At 41.4% G+C, this 22,219-nt stretch overlaps 1 long non-coding RNA gene across 1 annotated transcript in view; it reads left to right on the plus strand.

The window, feature by feature from the left end:
* The window catches only part of LOC127913994 (uncharacterized), a 423,857-nt gene extending 421,834 nt beyond the window's left edge, over positions 1-2,023 (plus strand). The window contains exon 2 of the long non-coding RNA XR_008087558.1: positions 1,869-2,023. This is a non-coding gene — a long non-coding RNA (uncharacterized LOC127913994). The remainder of the gene's footprint in view (positions 1-1,868) is intronic.
* Positions 2,024-22,219: the final 20,196 nt, after the last annotated feature.

Consider the following 22,219-nt stretch of genomic DNA (forward strand, 5'->3'; position numbering starts at 1 on the left):
TACTTTTACTTCACTACATTCCTAAAGAAAATAATGTACTTTTAACTCATACATTTCCCCTGACACCTGAAAGTACTCATTATATTTTGAATGCAAAGCAGCACAGGTAAATCGCCAATTCACTCACTTATCAAAAGATCATCCCTGGTCATCTCCACTGCCTCTGATCTGGCGGACTCATTAAACACAAATGCTTTATTTGTAATTCATGTCTGAGTATTGGAGTGGGCTCCTGGCAATCCATAAATACATAAGAAATGGTGACTTCTGGTTTGCTTGAATGAATAAGAAATTATTTATACTTTTACATTTTTTTATTTTAGCAATTACATTTACTTTTGATACTTAAGTATATTTAATACCAGATACTTTTAGATGTTTACTCAAGTAGTATTTTACTGGGTGACTAACGGTTTACTTGAGTCATTTTCTATTAAGGTATCTTTACTTTTACTCAAATATGACAATTGAGTACTTTGTCCACCGCTGGCCGTTTGTGTAGACTGCTATACCTAATGTACAGTGTCTTGCGAAAGTATTCGGCCCCCTTGAACTTTGCGACCTTTTGCCACATTTCAGGCTTCAAACATAAAGATATAAAACTGTATTTTTTGGTGAAGAATCAACAACAAGTGAGACACAATCATGAAGTGGAACGACATTTATTGGATATTTCAAACTTTTTTAACAAATCAAAAACTGAAAAATTGGGCGTGCAAAATTATTCAGTCCCTTTACTTTCAGTGCAGCAAACTCTCTCCAGAAGTTCAGTGAGGATCTCTGAATGATCCAATGTTGACCTAAATGACTAATGATGATAAATACAATCCACCTGTGTGTAATCAAGTCTCCGTATAAATGCACCTGCACTGTGATAGTCTCAGAGGTCCGTTAAAAGCGCAGAGAGCATCATGAAGAACAAGGAACACACCAGGCAGGTCCGAGATACTGTTGTGAAGAGGTTTAAAGCCGGATTTGGATACAAAAAGATTTCCCAAGCTTTAAACATCCCAAGGAGCACTGTGCAAGCGATAATATTGAAATGGAAGGAGTATCAGACCACTGCAAATCTACCAAGACCTGGCCGTCCCTCTAAACTTTCAGCTCATACAAGGAGAAGACTGATCAGAGATGCAGCCAAGAGGCCCATGATCACTATGGATGAACTGCAGAGATCTACAGCTGAGGTGGGAGACTCTGTCCATAGGACAACAATCAGTCGTATATTGCACAAATCTGGCCTTTATGGAAGAGTGGCAAGAAGAAAGCCATTTCTTAAAGATATCCATAAAAAGTGTTGTTTAAAGTTTGCCACAAGCCACCTGGGAGACACACCAAACATATGGAAGAAGGTGCTCTGGTCAGATGAAACCAAAATTGAACTTTTTGGCAACAATGCAAAACGTTATGTTTGGCGTAAAAGCAACACAGCTCATCACCCTGAACACACCATCCCCACTGTCAAACATGGTGGTGGCAGCATCATGGTTTGGGCCTGCTTTTCTTCAGCAGGGACAGGGAAGATGGTTAAAATTGATGGGAAGATGGATGGAGCCAAATACAGGACCATTCTGGAAGAAAACCTGATGGAGTCTGCAAAAGACCTGAGACTGGGACGGAGATTTGTCTTCTAACAAGACAATGATCCAAAACATAAAGCAAAATCTACAATGGAATGGTTCTAAAATAAACATATCCAGGTGTTAGAATGGCCAAGTCAAAGTCCAGACCTGAATCCAATCGAGAATCTGTGGAAAGAACTGAAAACTGCTGTTCACAAATGCTCTCCATCCAACCTCACTGAGCTCGAGCTGTTTTGCAAGGAGGAATGTGGAAAAATTCAGTCTCTCGATGTGCAAAACTGATAGAGACATACCCCAAACGACTTACAGCTGTAATCGCAGCAAAAGGTGGCGCTACAAAGTATTAACTTAAGGGGGCTGAATAATTTTGCACGCCCAATTTTTCAGTTTTTGATTTGTTAAAAAAGTTTGAAATATCCAATAAATGTCGTTCCACTTCATGATTGTGTCCCACTTGTTGTTGATTCTTCACAAAAAAATACAGTTTTATATCTTTATGTTTGAAGCCTGAAATGTGGCAAAAGGTCGCAAAGTTCAAGGGGGCCGAATACTTTCGCAAGGCACTGTACTTGTGGGCTGCTGTTGATGAGCTCATGATGGTGAATAGTGGTGTAAAGTACTTGAGTAAAAATACTTTGAAGTACTACATAAGTAGATTTTTGGAGTATCTGTACTTTACTATTTATATTTTTGACAACTTTTACTTTTACTTCACTATATTCCGAAAGAAAATACTGTATATTTTACTCCATACATTTTCCCTGACAACCAAAAGTACTCTTTACATTTTGAAAGCTTTGCAGGACAGGATAATTGTCATATTATGACTCTGGCCTGGCAGACTTACTAAAAACAAATGCATCTTTTAATGTCTGAGTGTTGGAGTTTGCCCCTGGCTATACATACATACATTTTTTTTTAAATAAGAAAATTGTGCATTCTGCTTTGCTTAATATCAGGAATTTTAAATTATTTATAGTTTTACTTTTCATGCTTAAGTATATTTGAGCAATTAGATTTACTTGATATTTAAGTATATTTTAAACCAAATACTTTTAGTCTTTTACTCAAGTTGTATTTTACTGACTGACTCACTTTTACTTGAGTAACTTTCTATTACGGTATCTATACTTTTACTGAAGTATTAAAATTGGGTACTTTTTCCACCACTGATGTTGAGATCCATATGCTAGACTCTATCTCCTCCATGTGGCTTTATAGTGAACTGCAAACAGTTTTTCTCTGTTTATTGAAACAATTGAAAACAGAAAAAGCTTATTTCCTATTATCAATGTCAACATAGTACATCTACAATGGAAGAGAAATGTATTTATATTTAATCGCAAGTGATCACAATGAAACATAAGGATAATAAAGTAGGTAGCTTCCATAAATGTGATGTTTATTTTCTATTTAACACATAGGCCTAAGTGTAGGATCCATTGATCAGTTGTCTTCCCTCATCTCATCTTCCTCTCAGGCCTAGAGGTTGAAAAAAAAGGGAGCTATCCTGGCATTTCACAGAGCTGAAATCCCTGGTCCTCTTCCTGGACACCTTTGGCCCTTTAGGGGTGGGCCACAGGTGAGGTAGGCCTAATGTGGGTCCTCCAGGTATGGCATTTACATACCTCAAGTAGTCCACGTACTGCTCTAGGTCCACTCTGTTAAAATAGCTTGCAACCACAGTGACAGTTGCATTGTTTCCTCCCATCTCTTTCACACAGCATCCAACTTCTCCTTCCTGTTCTTCTTTCTGTCTCTCAGCCGGTGTCCGTTTCTGCCAACGTTCCATATACTTAGGGTGCGTTTGTAAATTCAATCTGGAGTGCCAGAGTGTGCTCAAATTGCCTTCTGGGTGTTCATAAATTGAGAGCATGGTCAGATAGTCCGTTCATAAATTTGGAGCGTTTTGCTGTCAGAGCGTTCAGAGCGCACACTGGACGCTGTGGCCGAGGAGTAGGGTCAGAGTAGATCACCAGAGTGAATTTACGAACGCACCCTTAGCCAGAGCCTGTAGCTATTCCTCTTCTACTTTCTTCATCTCAGCATTTGTCATCAGTCCCTTTAGAGTACCATCATTCAGTATCCATTCCTGACACTCATCGTTAAGTTCAGCCTTATCCTTAGGCTGTGTACCAGTTCATTTACCAGTGCATGTACCACTTTCTGACAGTCAGTCAGTTCCTGTGCCTTCTTGCGAAGATCAGCCACTTGACATGCTACGTCCTCTTCTTGAGCCTTTGCCCCAGTTTGAGCAACGACCAGTTGCTGAACCCGTAACTTGTCTCTTAGCTAGTTTCTATTTTATTATCTTTCCAAGTTTCTTAGCCTCAGTCTGAATCTGTACCTGGGTTTGGGCTTGGGAAGAATAAACGGACCTCTCTCCCTGACCTCTCTCCCCGACATCTCTCCCCGACCTCTCTCCCCGACAACTCACCCCGACCTCTCTCCCCGACATCTCACCCCGACCTCTCTCCCCGACAACTCACCCCGACCTCTCTCCCCGACATCTCTCCCCGACCTCTCTCCCCGACAACTCACCCCGACCTCTCTCCCCGACAACTCACCCCGACCTCTCTCCCCGACAACTCACCCCGACAACTCTCCCCGACAACTCACCCCGACAACTCTCCCCGACCTCTCTCCCCGACAACTCACCCGACCTCTCTCCCCGACAACTCACCCGACCTCTCTCCCCGACAACTCACCCGACCTCTCTCCCCGACAACTCACCCCGACCTCTCTCCCCGACAACTCACCCCAACCTCTCTCCCCGACCTCTCTCCCCGACAACTCTCCCCGACCTCTCTGCCTGTCCTCTCTCCCTGACCTCTTGAACCGACTTGAGATTTAAACAAATTAGTAATCGTTTTGTTAGCTTGAGTGCATTTACATAATTGGTACTCTTCTCTAATATCTCAATTTACAAATGCCTTTTTAATTCCTCCTCTTATCATTTTGTACACTAACAAAAGCAAGACTTGCTTGATCGACTTGGTGAGTAGGGTCAGGTAACATTCTCCATTCATGTTACATTTCCAAGTCATCCACAGTTAGTCTAGAAGTTCATCTGAAGTAATTTCCTCCAGGTGTAGAAGATTCTGACAGTGTCTGTCTGTGTTTAGTGTTGAGTTTCCACTGTTACCATGCCAACAGCACCACATGATGAAGTTCACTGAAGTAGCATCAAGGGTTGAAAAGTCTGAATATATATATATATTTACAGTAACTTACATTCGCCATGGCTGTTATGATCTCATGAGTATGTTCTGTCATCTAACCCAGGAGTTGATTATCACAGAACAGCCTGCTATGGCAGTAGTTCTAGGCTACTGCTGCCCATGTAGATACTTGATTAAATGACAGACAACTTCTGTTCTTCTGAGGCACACATGTCAATTTGTGGATATTTCCACATTATATACATAAATCATACTTTGTCACACCCATAGAACTAGAATTCAAATTCTGGTCCCACCTCCCTAACCGTGGGCTGATCATCATGGTGAGTTCTGTGTGCTTGACTTTATCTCCCTGTGTGGAACTGCTATTCATGTACTGTCTAATGTTTGCTTCTCATCGTCTGATCTAGGCCTATAGAGTTAGTAGTAGTTGAGAAAGCATCAAATTCATCCATGTGTGTACAAAGGAAGATTCTTTTAACATTAAGAACGTTAATTAATAAAGTTTCTTGTCAATTAAAGTAACAGTCCAGTGAAAACCTCACTTTTAAAAGTTCATATTCTCTTAACCAAATAATGTTGTTGACTCATCCGAATCTCGTATTTGTAAAAACACATCAAACTTGTATCTCAAACAGGCATCAAAAATAAGGGGGGAAAAGTCAACTGGAAGTGTCTGTTCACGAAAGGCTTTTATTTTTACATGGGAGTGAGATATTCGTTGAAAAGACAGGGTTTCAGATGTTTTCAGAAGATGGGCAAGGACTCTGCTGTCCTTGCTTCATGGGGAAGCTGGTTCCACCACTGGGGTGCCAGGACAGAGAAGACCTTTGACTGGGCTGAGCAGAGAAGGAGCTGCTCTCCCTTAGTGGTGTGAACGCCAAGAGACCAGAAGACGCAGAACAGAGTACACGGTTTGGACTGTAGGGTTTGAGCGTATCCTGATGGTAAAGAGGGGAGGAGCAGGGTGACATGGGAGAACTTGTGGTCCTTCTGTAGCACAGTTGGTAGAGCATGGCGCTTGTAACGCCAGGGTAGTGGGTTCGATTCCCGGGATCACCCATACGTAGAATGTATGCACACATGACTGCAAGTCGCTTTGGATAAAAGCGTCTGCTAAATGGCATATATTATTATATATTATATTATATATTATTATATTATTATATTATTATTATATATTAGAACTTGGGACAGTTGAACACCAGGCAGGATGCAGCATTCTGGATAAGTTGCAGGGGTTTGATGGCACAAGCAGGGTGCCCAGCCAAAGGCAAACATTTGACACATACATTTTATTCATTTAGCAGACACTCTTATCCAGAGCAATTTACAGTAGTGCAGTGTTTCCCAATCTCGGTCCCCAGGACCCCGAAAAGTGCACATTTTGATTTTTGCCCTGACACTACAGAGCTGATTCAAATGATCAACGCTTGATGATTAGTTGGTTATTTGAATCAGCTGTGTAGTGCTAGGACGAAAAACAAAATGTGCACCCCTTTGGGACTTGAGGACCGAGTTTGGGAAACGCTGCAGTAGTGAGTTCATTTTCGTGCTGCCACTTTAAATCAATTGCAATTTTAAAACTTTAAATCATTGAATAATATTTCTGTATAACAAAAATAATAGGCATATGGATGAATTTATTCAACTTCTAGGCTATTCAACTTACCTCTTTGCCAAATATCCCATTATGCGTCAACACATTTATTCAACAATTTATATTTTCTTGAGATACATTTATTCAATAGTGGTCAAATTATTCCAAAGGGTTCAATCTCATATTTCCTAGATCAAACACTACACCATTAGGTCAATCTAACAGAATCACAACCGCGATGGTTTTAGAGCACACAAATCAACAAGTTGTATGTAGGTGTCAACATCATTTTGAGGCCTAAAATATCAAATGGAGTTTCGGTCATTCCAAATATCTCCACACGAGGGCAGCGCAGTAAAGCCAATGGAACGGCTACTCGCTGGCGGCAGGCACGGCTATATTTGTGGCCTCACATTATTGTCTCCATGGAACTGAATAAGTAGCCTAACTAATAATGTACTCTGCTGTCAAACTAGCTATCAAACGAGAAGAGCTTGAGAAAAAGTAGCCTCTGTCTCTTCACACTGTGTTCCATATGGTGTATGGCTGTATCCTAGATTATGTGTGTTATCAGGTTGCACAGCAGTTGATTGTTGTGTGTAGTGTATCAGTTTGAACAGCAGTTGATTGTTGTGTGTAGTGTATCAGTTTGAACAGCAGTTGATTGTTGTGTGTAGTGTATCAGGTTGAACAGCAGTTGATTGTTGTGTGTAGTGTATCTGGTTGAACAGCAGTTGATTGTTGTGTGTAGTGTATCTGTAGTGTATCAGGTTGCACAGCAGTTGATTGTTCTGTGTAGTGTATCAGGTTGAACAGCAGTTGATTGTTGTGTGTAGTGTATCAGGTTGAACAGCAGTTGATTGTTGTGTGTAGTGTATCAATTTGAACAGCAGTTGATTGTTGTGTGTAGTGTATCAGGTTGAAGAGCAGTTGATTGTTGTGTGTAGTGTATCAGTTTGAACAGCAGTTGATTGTTGTGTGTAGTGTATCAGTTTGAACAGCAGTTGATTGTTGTGTGTAGTGTATCAGGTTGCACAGCAGTTGATTGTTCTGTGTAGTGTATCAGGTTGAACAGCAGTTGATTGTTGTGTGTAGTGTATCAGGTTGCACAGCAGTTGATTGTTTGTGTGTAGTGTATCAGTTTGAACAGCAGTTGATTGTTGTGTGTAGTGTATCAATTTGAACAGCAGTTGATTGTTGTGTGTAGTGTATCAGGTTGAAGAGCAGTTGATTGTTGTGTGTAGTGTATCAGGTTGCACAGCAGTTGATTGTTCTGTGTAGTGTATCAGGTTGAACAGCAGTTGATTGTTGTGTGTAGTGTATCAATTTGAACAGCAGTTGATTGTTGTGTGTAGTGTATCAATTTGAACAGCAGTTGATTGTTGTGTGTAGTGTATCAGGTTGCACAGCAGTTGATTGTTGTGTGTAGTGTATCAGGTTGCACAGCAGTTGATTGTTCTGTGTAGTGTATCAGGAACAGCAGTTGATTGTTGTGTGTAGTGTATCAGGTTGAACAGCAGTTGATTGTTGTGTGTAGTGTATCAGGTTGAACAGCAGTTGATTGTTGTGTGTAGTGTATCTGTAGTGTATCTGGTTGAACAGCAGTTGATTGTTGTGTGTAGTGTATCTGGTTGAACAGCAGTTGATTGTTGTGTGTAGTGTATCAGGTTGAACAGCAGTTGATTCTTGTGTGTAGTGTATCAGGTTGAACAGCAGTTGATTGTTGTGTGTAGTGCATCAGGTTGAACAGCAGTTGATTGTTGTGTGTAGTGTATCAGGTTGAAGAGCAGTTGATTGTTGTGTGTAGTGTATCAGGTTGAACAGCAGTTGATTGTTGTGTGTAGTGTATCAGGTTGAACAGCAGTTGATTGTTGTGTGTAGTGTATCAGGTTGAACAGCAGTTGATTGTTGTGTGTAGTGTATCAGGTTGAACAGCAGTTGATTGTTGTGTGTAGTGTATCAATTTGAACAGCAGTTGATTGTTGTGTGTAGTGTATCAGGTTGAAGAGCAGTTGATTGTTGTGTGTAGTGTATCAGGTTGCACAGCAGTTGATTGTTCTGTGTAGAGTATCAGGTTGAACAGCAGTTGATTGTTGTGTGTAGTGTATATTTGAACAGCAGTTGATTGTTGTGTGTAGTGTATCAATTTGAACAGCAGTTGATTGTTGTGTGTAGTGTATCAGGTTGAAGAGCAGTTGATTGTTGTGTGTAGTGTATCAATTTGAACAGCAGTTGATTGTTGTGTGTAGTGTATCAGGTTGCACAGCAGTTGATTGTTGTGTGTAGTGTATCAGGTTGAACAGCAGTTGATTGTTGTGTGTAGTGTATCAGGTTGAACAGCAGTTGATTGTTGTGTGTAGTGTATCTGTAGTGTATCTGGTTGAACAGCAGTTGATTGTTGTGTGTAGTGTATCTGGTTGAACAGCAGTTGATTGTTGTGTGTAGTGTATCAGGTTGAACAGCAGTTGATTCTTGTGTGTAGTGTATCAGGTTGAACAGCAGTTGATTGTTGTGTGTAGTGTATCTGTAGTGTATCAGGTTGCACAGCAGTTGATTGTTCTGTGTAGTGTATCAGGTTGAACAGCAGTTGATTGTTGTGTGTAGTGTATCAGGTTGAACAGCAGTTGATTGTTGTGTGTAGTGTATCAATTTGAACAGCAGTTGATTGTTGTGTGTAGTGTATCAGGTTGAAGAGCAGTTGATTGTTGTGTGTAGTGTATCAATTTGAACAGCAGTTGATTGTTGTGTGTAGTGTATCAGGTTGCACAGCAGTTGATTGTTCTGTGTAGTGTATCAGGTTGAACAGCAGTTGATTGTTGTGTGTAGTGTATCAGTTTGAACAGCAGTTGATTGTTGTGTGTAGTGTATCAATTTGAACAGCAGTTGATTGTTGTGTGTAGTGTATCAGGTTGCACAGCAGTTGATTGTTCTGTGTAGTGTATCAGGTTGAACAGCAGTTGATTGTTGTGTGTAGTGTATCAATTTGAACAGCAGTTGATTGTTGTGTGTAGTGTATCAGGTTGAACAGCAGTTGATTGTTGTGTGTAGTGTATCAGGTTGAACAGCAGTTGATTGTTGTGTGTAGTGTATCAGGTTGAAGAGCAGTTGATTGTTGTGTGTAGTGTATCTGTAGTGTATCTGGTTGAACAGCAGTTGATTGTTGTGTGTAGTGTATCAATTTGAACAGCAGTTGATTGTTGTGTGTAGTGTATCAGGTTGCACAGCAGTTGATTGTTCTGTGTAGTGTATCAGGTTGAACAGCAGTTGATTGTTGTGTGTAGTGTATCTGTAGTGTATCTGGTTGAACAGCAGTTGATTGTTGTGTGTAGTGTATCTGGTTGAACAGCAGTTGATTGTTGTGTGTAGTGTATCTGTAGTGTATCAGGTTGAACAGCAGTTGATTGTTGTGTGTAGTGTATCTGTAGTGTATCTGGTTGAACAGCAGTTGATTGTTGTGTGTAGTGTATCTGTAGTGTATCTGGTTGAACAGCAGTTGATTGTTGTGTGTAGTGTATCAGGTTGCACAGAAGTTGGTTGTTGTGTGTAGTGTATCAGGTTGCACAGAAGTTGGTTGTTGTGTGTAGTGTATCAGGTTGAAGAGCAGTTGATTGTTGTGTGTAGTGTATCAGGTTGCACAGAAGTTGGTTGTTGTGTGTAGTGTATCAGGTTGCACAGATTTGGTTGTTGTGTGTAGTGTATCAGGTTGAAGAGCAGTTGATTGTTGTGTGTAGTGTATCAGTTTGAACAGCAGTTGATTGTTGTGTGTAGTGTATCAGGTTGCACATTAAAACAACCCAGAAGCCTAAATGTGTTTCTTACTCTACAAATGTTACTTACCCAGCTATTGTTTATTCTGTTACTTAAACATTACTTTTGAATATTTTACTTTCATAATGCTCTAACAATAAAGAGGGGGTGCTAATTTATGTTGCAATTTTTGGCTATTTCAGCCACACCAGTTGCTGACAAATGTATAAAATTGAGCACACAGCCATGCAATCTCCATAGTTTAACATTGGCAGTAGAATGACCTTATTGAAGAGCTCAGTGACTTTTAATGTGGCACCGTCATAGGATGCCACATTTACAAGTCAGTTCGTCAAAGTTCTGCCCGGCTAGAGCTGCCCCGGTCAACTATAAGTGTTGTTATTGTGAAGTGGAAACGTCTAGGAGCAACAACGACTCAGCCGCGAAGTGGTAGGCCACACAAGCTCACAGAAGAGGCCACCCGAGTGCTGAACTGGTATCGCGTAAAAATCATCTGTCCGCGGTTGCAACACTCACTACCGAGTTCCAAACTGCCTCTGGAAGCAACATCAGCCCAATAACTGTTTGTCGGGAGCTTCATGAAATGGGTTTCCATGGCCGAGCAGCCGCAAACTAGCCTAAGATCACCATGTGCAATGCCAAGCGTCGGCTAGAGTGGTGTAAAGCTCGCCGTCATTGAACTCTGGAGCAATGGAGTGATGAATCACGCTTCACCATCTACTTTCCCAATGCATAGTTCCAACTGTAAAGTTTGGTGGAGGAGGAATAATGGTCTGGAGCTGTTTTTCATGGTTCTGGCTAGGCAACTTAGTGGAGGGAAATCTTAACGCTACAGTATACAATGACATTCTAGATGATTCTGTGGTTCCAACTTTGTAGTAACAGTTTGGGGAAGGCACTTTCCTGTTTCAGCATAACAATGCCCCCGTGAACAAAGCAAGGTCCATACAGAAATTGTTTGTTGAGATAGGTGTGGAGCAACTTGACTTGTCTGCACAGAGCCCCGGCTTCAACTCCAACAAACACCTTTGGGATGAATTGGAACACCGACTGCGAGCCAGGCCTAATCTCCCAACATCAGTTCCCGACCTCACTAACACTCTTGTGGCTGAATGGAAGCAAGTCCCTGCTGCAATGTTCCAGCATCTAGTGGAAAGCCTTCCCAGAATATGGGAGGTTGTTATAGCAGCAAAGGAGGAACCAACTCGACATTAATGCCCATGATATTGGAATGAGATGTTCAACGAGCAGGTGTCCACATACTTTTGGTCATGTAGTGTATGTGTACATATTAAATATTAGTGTGACCAGGCTTAGTCTTTGGGATGTAGTAGTGCTTGTCGATTTTTTTTATAGCATTTAACCTTTTACTGAAATAGGCTAAATCAGGGTCACACAGAGTGTTTCTTGGTAGTCTTAAACAAATCTACTTTGAAACAACAGTATACACCTCACACACATGGTTATGGGCTTTAAAAAAAGAAGACACCTGTACAATGTCAGATATAGTTGAAATGTATTACATTTTGAGTTTGCATCCCAATATTACACTTTATATACATCACAGAAGACTGAAATATAACAAAACGGTTTGACATAGAAACACCAGATATTTTGCAGTTTAATTTTTGCTTTTGTTTATTGATGATGAAATTATGAAAAATATTAATAACATTCCACGCATGAGGCCATTAGGTCATTTGAATGCAGGAAAGGGCTACAGCAATGTCTGTTCCTCTGCTACCATTTTAACATGACCTGTAGGCTACTTGGGATACATGGTATGGATCCAAATAACACTTTTGTAATGTTGATAAATGTAGTATTGTAATGAAATGAGTTATAAAAGAGGAATGGCTGTGATATTTAAAGCACTGCCCTACTCCTCATATGTAATCCCTAAAGGGAACCCACTTGGCAATAACTGATTGAATCAACGTTGTTTCCACGTTGAAAAAAGACATACAGTACCAGTCTAAAGTTTGGACACACCTACTCATTCAAGGGTTTTTCTTTATTTTTTACTACTTTCCACATTGTAGAATAATAGTGAAGACGTCATAACTATGAAATAACATCATGTAGTAACCAAAAAAGTGTTAAACAAATCAAAATATATTTTATATTTGAGATGCTTCAAATAGCCACCCTTTGCCTTGCTGACAGCTTTGTACACTCTTGGCAATCTCTCAACCAACTTCATGAGGTAGTCACCTGGAATACATTCCAATTAACAGGTTGTTAATTGTTAAAAGTTCATTTGTGGAATTTCTTTCCTTCTTAATGTATTTGAGCCAATCAGTTGTGTTGTGACAAGGTAGGGGTGGTATACAGAAGATAGCCCTATTTGGTAAAATAGGGTCCATATTACGGTAAATAGGGTCTGAAGTCCATATTATGGCAAAAACATCTCAAATAAGCAAAGAAAAACAAAATCCGGAAAATTTCAAGAACTTTCTTGACAGTTTCTTGAAGTGCAGTCGCAAAAACCATCAAGCGCTATGATGAAACTGCTTCTCATGAGGACCGCCATAGGAAAGGAAGACCCAGAGTTACCTCTTCTGCAGAGGATAAGTTCATTGGAGTTACCAGCCTCAGAAATTGCAGCCAAAATAAATGCTTCACAGACTTCAAGTAACCGACACATCTCAACATCAACTGTTCAGAAGAGACTGTGTGAATCAGGCCTTCATGGTAGAATTGATGCAAAGAAACCACTACTAAAGGACATCAATAATGAGAAGAGACTTGCTTGGGCCAGGAAACACGAGCAATGGACATTAGACCGGTGGAAATCTGTCCTTTGGACTGATGAGTCCAAATTTAAGATTTTTGGTTCCAACTGATGTCTTGGAGACGCAGATTAGGTGAATGGATGATCTCCACGTGTGGTTCCCACCGTGAAGCATGAAGGAGGAGGTGTGTTGGTGTTGGGGTGCTTTACTGGTGACACTGTCAGTGATTAATTTAGAATTCAAGGCACACTTAACCAGCATGGCTACAACAGCATTCTGCAGCAATATGCCATCCCATCTGGTTTGTGCTTAGTCCGACTATCATTTGTTTTTCAACAGGACAATGACCCAACACACCTCCAGGCTGTGTAAGGGCTATTTGACCAAGAAGGAGCATGATGGAGTGCTGCATCAGATGACCTGGCCTCCACAATCACCCGACCTCAACCCAATTAAGATGGTTTGGCAGGAGTTGGACCGCATAGTGAAGGAAAACCAGCCAACAAGTGCTCAGAATATATAATTCCTTCAAGACTGTTGGAAAAGCATTAATGATAAAGCTGGTTGAGAGAATGCCAAGAGTGTGTAAAGCTGTCATCAAGGCAAAGGGTGGCTACATAAATATATTTAGATTTGTTTAACACTTTTTTGGTTACTACATGATTCCTATATGTGTTATTTCATAGTTTTAATGTCTTCACTATTGTTCTACAATGTAGAAAATAGTAAATAAATAAATAAAAACCCTTGAATGAGTAGGTGTGTCCAAACTTTTGACTGGCACTGTATATGTGATGACGTTGTATCAAAGTTGAAAACTGATCGGACTTGCAAAAAGTGGGAATTTTGTATTTTTTTCATCGAACTTTTAAACTAAATCCAATGACATGGTGAATTTGAAGTTGAATTGATGTTAGCTGACAAAATGACAACTAGATGAAATAATGTCTGTGCCCAGTGGGAAGTACAGTGGTGACTATAGCGCCCCCCTTCCCTCCACAGTTTAGAAGGCATTCCTCCACTGCCTCTTCCCCTGTGTGTATCAGTCTTGTGAATCCAAACTGACAGTCCCCATGGAGGAGCCTTGGCTTGGTGGAGTTGGGAAACTTCCCCAGCCATCTGTCCTAGAGAAGCCCCCCTCCCTCCACGCATCCCTCATTCCCACACTGGGCCTTTGTCAGCAGCTCCTGTCCCTGGACTAGGCGTGGTGTACGCGGAGGCTGGGGCGACCATGGGTGCTTTCACAGGCACCTGCAGATGGGACAAAGGGCCAAGGGTGCTGGGCCTGAAGACAGATTGATGCTTTGTGCGTTGAGGCAAGAGAGTGTGTGTGTGTGTGTGAAGGGTATTGGGAGGTAGTGTACTTAGCTAGCTGAGAAGTTTTGGGGGAGAGGGTTAGGGGTAGCGGGTGCGGGGGGGTTGGTGGTCTGTCACTCCAGTCTGTGTGAGTCCAAGCTTTAGAGGACCCTGCGAGATTGACAGCTTTTGTGGGCTGCGTCTCCACACAATGGTGGTGCTTTAATGGGCGGTAAAGCTAGAGTAGAGCTTTGGGGAAGGATTGAGGGGAGGTGGTGGTCGGTCGTGGTGGTGGTTGTGGTGGGGAGGGATTAATGGATGGGGGGGATTACTGCTTTGCTTAGAGGGTACCAATTCATAGGCAGTCCAGGCCTCGTTATTCACTGAATGCATCCAGTGCAGGAATGCAGCAGCATCAATTAGAATGTGTTAGCAGCAGATAGCAAGGCGCAGAAGAAAACCCTTTCTCTCTCTTTTGGTTCCAGGACAACACAGTCCCACTATAGGAGGTGTCAAAGCCACAAAGCCTTTTTTGTGGCTCTCTCTCCATTACATTACCAGTGCAATATGTAAGGTGGAGACTCTTTTGATTGAAATTAAGTGGAAAAAACACTAAATCCTATTTTTATTCAGCAGGAATAATGGTGTTATAGTCTATAAAGGTCTTTAACTTCTTATCTGTGGCTTGAAATCTCCCCCTGGCTCTCTCTGCTCTCTCAGTGTCTTACTCTCATTCGGAGCATTATATTTATTCAGTGGTGAAGGGTCAAAGACAGACTGTTCAACAGAGCTGCTTGTAGCCTTAACTGTCGCATCACTTCTAATGTGTAACAGTGGGTCAGCGTTTTGTTGTGTTGTCCCCCTTTAAGAAAGGGAGAACGGATATGAATTAAAACAGTACCTTGTAAGCCATTGTTTGTTGTGGGTACAGGCCTCCACTTCAGACACTGAGGGGCTGGTAGATAATGAGTTGTTCTAGAACTTTCCAGGGTAAAGGGTATAAAAGAAGGGAAGGAGTGGGAAACTCTTTGACCATGATCAGATGTCAGGGAGACACACCACTTCGTTTTGTTTTATAAACAAAGATAATGGGGCCATATTTAAACTAATTAGCCTGTATTTAACTGAACGCTTTGTCAAGGTTTAACAACACTAAAGGTCCACAAAATTAAAATGTCAAAAATAGAAGATTTGTTTATATTCATCTTTGAAATATTTATTAACGTATGGTTCAAACTATGTATTAAGAAATGACTTTTAAAAGCATGAAGTCTTAGTATCTGTAAAGCTATAGGCATAGAGTAAGAGTATGTGTTTGGCCTCCAAGTAACTCCCAAATACAGTGACTAACCCAGGCTCGAGTGGTTGTTATACGGTAAGAACGTTCAGCATCCATTTCATCACCCATTTCCTTGCTCTTACCACCAAATGGCACAGCTGCCACGTGAGAATTTTAGATTTTTGTTCTCCTATGATTTAATGTGCGCTAACTGGCAGGAACCTCTCGTTGAAAGGTGTACGCTTCGCTATGAGCAATTAAGCTGCATTTGGAGCTGAGTGAGGCAAAGCACCTTAAGAATAGGAAAGTAGAGGTAAACTGAACAGTGCAGAAAATTGGGACAAACAGAGCAACATGCAGAAAAGCATCTCGGCTCTAGTTGTGTAAGTGTAGAATAGCTGTCTAAATGCATCTCCCAATTAAACGTGCTTCTTCTGCCAGGCAAAGAATTGGCAGGGAACTATGACGAAAAGTATTGCCATCGTTTTAAAAGCTGCCTCCTTCAGAGTTAAGGGGTGACAGGTGGGGGTGGGATCATTTGCACCAAAATGGAAAATCTGCTTTAAATATGGACAGATGTCTTCATACAGTACATGTGATGCGGGGGGTTACGGCGGGGGTGAGACCAAGACGGAAGGATGGAGCTCTCCTCCAGGAGATGGTGCTTCCTGAGTGATGAGAGGGCACAGGAAGGAGAGGGTGAAAGAGGAGAGAAGGGAAGAGAAGAGAAGGGGAAGTTTACACTCTCGGTGGGGGGAGACATTTCCCTGAACACCAGTTGATGGGTCTCTCTGTCCCACAAAGAGTGGAGTGGTGCTGTCTACAGAGCTGCAGAACAGCCCTGTCTCTGTCTGGATTAGACCCTGCCTGGGTGCAGCACACAAAGGAGAGCTCAAGTAAACGGTTCATGAATGCTGATTAATTGATGCCATTTTTCTGCAGTGTGCCATGGAGATTTAGAGGGATGGGGACTGGGGAGGGTGTGTGGGAGGGGGAGAGTGTTGGCTGTTCAGGGTGTTAGGTTGTTGTTGTCTTGGATGCTCACTGTCTAAGTAGGACTACCCTACTTCTGAGTTTCAGAAGTCATTTTCCTGCAAAGTACTGTAAGTACTACTTCTTTGAAATAAAAAACAACAACCTCAACTTCAAATATCACACTGCCCATCTCTAAACCCTCTAACCTTAATTAACAGTTATCATTGCCACATTTAACCAGCACTGTCTTCCAGTCCAAGCTCAGGTGGAACCGGCTGAGATGGAGGTTCCCACGAGGGGGTTGAGGGGTACAGGTGTCCTGGGAGAGTGAGGGTGGCCCGGGGGATGGAGGGGCGAACCACTGGCCCATAGCCCGCCTCAATGGAGGGATCCCACTGGCCAACTCAAAAGGCCGGGTTCCACTTGATGGAGAAAGAAAAGGGCTGTTTCAGCCACTGCCCAGCAGGAAAGATCTGGTTGTGGAAGACCTCTTTCAGGACTCTCTGTTTGTCTGAAGGCTGTCACAGCAGATGAGTACTCAGCAAACAGCGTGAACAAGGATTTGAACCAGAAAACCAACAGAGCCTTGACAATATTGTGATTGGGACTTGTCTCTTTAGTGGGGGCTGAAAGGCGAATTGAGAGCAGGGACAAGTGCGCATTCAGAGCTGGACGTGGAAGCTTTCGGGTTGTTTTTTGATGGATTCTGGCAGATAAATCGCAGTCTGTATGTGTTGGACAAAGTTAAATCATGTTAATCTCCTCTTTCGCTCATTTAAGGTAGAATGGGTGTGAACCTGATCCACTTCCTGTCCTCTTCTTCATTGAGGTCTCACAAAGTCATTGGGTAATCTTATGTCCACTTTGTTCTGTCTTGAAACATTTGGGTGTCCTTGTCAAGTCGCCATGTTGGCACTGACCACTATCCCTCTGAAAATGTATTGAAATAAACATCAATCAGTAGATGATTCAATAAATCATTTAAATTGATTTAAATGTACAGTTCAACATTATTTCAGTTTCTGGCTTTTCCATTTCTTTTTCCTGACCATGTCCTCCTGGCAGGCGGATGCTGCAGGGTACCACTCAGAGCTGCCGCTGTGTGGAGCTCAGAGGTAACCTATAGAGTTTAACCATGGTACCATGTGATACCTTTCATCTTCTCCCAATATGGACTATGTCAGGGTCTGTCTGGGGTTAGGATTCACCTTTCCTTGTTGCTTTAGGCACCACACGCGAGCATATAAACTCACACACAGACATACATACACACACACACACACAGACATACTCACACAAATACGCTCATGTGTATACACAGACACTCACGTGCTTCCGTACACACCTGTCACCTGGAAACCATACAGAGAGATTAGTGGGGAAGCCTCTGCTTATTACACTGAAGGAGAGGAATGGGCCTAGATTAACCTCCATCTCACATAGGGGGTCTGTCTATCATGCAGCTCAAATGAGACATAATAATTTCTGGTAAAATTGTGTTTTATAAAGTGAACCTCATTTGATGCTATTGCATTGCTTTTAGTTTACCTCAATATAATCACAGTGTTTGTATTTTTTCTAAATAAAATGTTCACACTAAGAGTGAAAATGACATTAAACGTTAAAAACGAACAGAAAGAGCAGGCTGGATCGGTGGGAGTAGATTACACATAAAAACGAACCGATTTTATGCTGCTATTTTGTTTCCTTTTTGACTTTGTATATATTAATCGACCTATTTATCCATTTGATGGTGGGGGTAGAGAGGCTAAGAAAGAGCAATGTTGTCTGTTGGATGAGTAGCTCGAACTTTGAAGGTTTGTGAAGAGAGAAGGCTTGTGATGGAATGGGCCTGGGAAGGACTGTGACTTCTCCATTGAGAATGAAGGGGCACGCTGAATTAGCTTGATTTGCCTGTGAATGGGAGCTTTCCATTGTTCCTGTAAGGGAGCTGTCAGATCCAATAGAGAAAGTGAAAACCTCCTTTTATCCACCTTTTCCAAGTGAAACTGAACAGGCAATCAATAACTGAATTCAGGCCCTGGGGAAAGTCAAACGGAATGATATGGAGGTGTTATAAAGGGAGTATTTGTCAAATTGCTAACGGGGGGAAAAATAAAATAACTGATGTCATTTGGGTACAGTTTGGTAGTGAGAATAACAGCAAATTGAAAATAACGCATCAATCATCCCAGCAAATTGAATGATTATGTCTGGGATGGAATAACTAAATACTACTGAAAAGAAATGCAATTATGGCTATTTTATTTTATTTAACTAGGCAAGTCAGTAAAGAACAACGTCTTATTTTACAATGACAACCAACCCTGGCCAAACCCTCCCCTAACCCGGACAACGCTGGGCCAATTGTGCGCCGCCAGGGTCTGTATTGATGCCTCTTGCACGGAGATGCAGTGCCTTAGACCGCTGCGCCACTCGGGAGCCTTACCAAGATAAACTGATTTCATAAACATTTTAGGTTATTGTGATGTTATGTTGATGTCATTAGCTATATTTGTTTTAAGTCACATGGTTCATTGCAAGTCTGGAAACATTCATTTGAAAACTGCAGGATACCTGTTTTGAGAATGTAAAATGTACTATACACATTCAACACAAGGATTTACTTTTTAAATCAAACTTGATGAGATTCCATTTAATCTGTTCTAACCAAAATGTAGATGTTTTGGGAAAAATTCCTAATGAATAAAGAGCTCACAGCATATACGGAGACTATAAACAACAGACGGTAACTATTTGTGATTCTTTTTGAAAGACACTCCGTATATCACTGTCTGTAATAAGACAGAAGAATTGGGAGTGTCAAACTTTTTTAATTAAAGGAATGACACTATATTATTTTGGGGTTTCATTATATTGACCTTATTGTGCTATTGTCCCGTCCCTGACACCATGATAATGCCTGAATACAGGCGGAATTATGCTGAGGATAAAAAGATCCTATAGTGGCAGCCCGGTTCAATTATCCCTCTAAACATCGACAACATGGAGAGAATAAAACACAAGCCACAGTCCAAGCTGCTCCCAAGACCTCTCTTCTTTGTTATAACAACCATTGTTACAGACCTGAGCAACATTGTTACAGAACTGAGCAACATTGTTACAGACCTGAGCAACATTGTTACAGACCTGAGCAACATTGTTACAGACCTGAGCAATATTGTTACAGACCTGAGCAACATTGAACTGAGCAACATTGTTACAGACCTGAGCAACATTGTTACAGACCTGAGCAACATTGTTACAGACCTGAGCAACATTGTTACAGACCTGAGCAACATTGTTACAGACCTGAGCAATATTGTTACAGACCTGAGCAACATTGAACTGAGCAACATTGTTACAGACCTGAGCAACATTGTTATAGACCTGAGCAACATTGTTACAGACCTGAGCAACATTGTTACAGACCTGAGCAACATTGTTAGAGACCTGAGCAACATTGAACTGAGCAACATTGTTACAGACCTGAGCAACATTGTTACAGACCTGAGCAACATTGTTACAGACCTGAGCAACATTGTTACAGACCTGAGCAACATTGTTACAGAACTGAGCAACATTGTTACAGAACTGAGCAACATTGTTACAGACCTGAGCAACATTGTTACAGGCCTGAGCAACATGAATGCAGAGGAGAATTTGAGGTGCTTACTTTTTCAGTTAGTTACACACACTTGCTTGTAGATCCTTTGTCATTGTGTTTGATTTGTGTTCAATGATTTTTGTATAATATATATACAAATATATATATATAATATATATATATATATATAATATATATATATATATATATATATATATATATATATTTTTTTAAGTTAATTTAAAAGACAAAATCCTGGTGTACTTCAGCAAATATTATGCCAAAACATGTAAACAAAAACACAACACTGACTGTGAAACAAACAACGTATTGTGAGAAATAGAACACATATAGCAGGACAAATATACTGTAATTATCTGTGAATTGTGTTTTATCAAGAACACGTTTCCTACAGAACTGTGAGCTGAGAAAATAGAGAGAAACATTCAGTGTATATTACCGTCCGCTGGGTTCAAAAGCTGTTCATATCGGCTTCTTAAATACATTCATCAACTAATTTCCCCATATTGGTGCTTCCAATTTTTACGCTGGATGGAGAAAATTAATCGGATCATTTAGCCTCATCAATCAATTTAGTAATTGAGGTCTTAATTGATGGCAGTGATCTACAGTTAATTGAGCACCTCTATTTTAGCCTGTCATTGTTAACGGTGCTCAGATACACTACCCAGCAACTGGCCCAAGTCTTTGGGTGAGTTTGGACAAAAGATACAAGTTTTGTTTCCTGTTCCCATTCTCTGAAATAAACCACCAAAACAAACATCTATATTGTTAAACAGCCAAAACAAACATCTATATTGTTAAACCGCCAAAACAAACATCTATATTGTTAAACCGCCAAAACAAACATTTATATTGTTAAACAGCCAAAACAAACATCTATATTGTTAAACAGCCAAAACAAACATTTATATTGTTAAACAACAAGTACATGTAGCCACATTTCAAAATCTAACTCCAAAATATTTTTTTCTCCATAATAGCAAATTCAGAAACTCAATCTAAATTTGGGTGTTTGAAATTGTTGATGCAATTTTACACTGTGAAACTACTCTTTTCCTTCCAATGACGAGGGCATGTGAGTTTTTCACCAAAGTAATAGTCAGCCATCCATCTTCTGTGCACTGTCACGCGATACAACTGTGACAAAGAAATCATTAGGTCTAATGAGTGTCTCAGTCACCTCAGACTGGGAGCCTGGTGGACAGCCCTGCACCACAGAGCAACTATTCCCATGCATTCCACGTCACTGTCCTCCTTTCTCTCCACCTCAAAACCCTTATACCTTCACACTCTCCCCCAAATCCCCCCTTTCTCAGAGTAACCAGTCCAGTTAAACACTTTAGGCCCTGGGCTAAGAGAGTGGTCGGGAGACCATAAAGGGGGTTAAGTCGCCAAGCTCTCCCAGGATCGAGTCACTATCGCCGGGGCTAGCTAGGTAGGGCTGTGACTAGGGCTGAGACTGTGGTGCTGGAGGGCAGCACCCTTAATTGGGTTAGAGAATACTTTAATTACGGCAGGTTCTCACATTCCTGCTCCGGAGCGAGGACGCCTCCAAACACAATACGAGCCTGAGCCTGGGTGGAAAAAAAACAGCGAACTCCAGGCCCGGAGTGCAGCTGCGAGGCAATTATCATCAAGCACTCCCACATCTGTGTACCAACAATCCCACAGCTGCTGGCATTGATACTGTAGATGCAGAGCAGGAGAGTGAAAGCTCAGGTCGCCCTCCAGGGCCCCAGTATCGCCTGTGAGATGGGTGCCATGCCTCTATTCATCACATTGAGGTATCTGTGACACCTCAGAGCATTGAACCTGTTTACAATTTCAAACGAACTGTCACACACTGGCAACAGAGTGTGCTCATTGTTGACATAGAGTGTTGGATAAATGTTTATTTCATTATGCAAAAATCCCAGGAGACTTTATAGGACGGCTAAGTGCCGAGGGTATACAGCCCTTGTCAGCCTTAGCGACAGTGTAAACTCCCACCTGCCCCAAATCTGCTATTTGCTGTTGTAACGGACACTTCCTTAAGAGGTGATAGGCCTTGGAGATGGAAATGTCACATTAACAACAGCAGCATCAGGTAGAGGAGAGGTCCTATAACCAGAGAGGCCTGAAGTTTTGTTCCCCCAAGATTATAGCATATTGTATTCACACTTTCTACATT

Source organism: Oncorhynchus keta, chromosome 30 (genome assembly GCF_023373465.1).
Source record: "Oncorhynchus keta strain PuntledgeMale-10-30-2019 chromosome 30, Oket_V2, whole genome shotgun sequence".
NCBI classification, from domain to species: domain Eukaryota; kingdom Metazoa; phylum Chordata; class Actinopteri; order Salmoniformes; family Salmonidae; genus Oncorhynchus; species Oncorhynchus keta.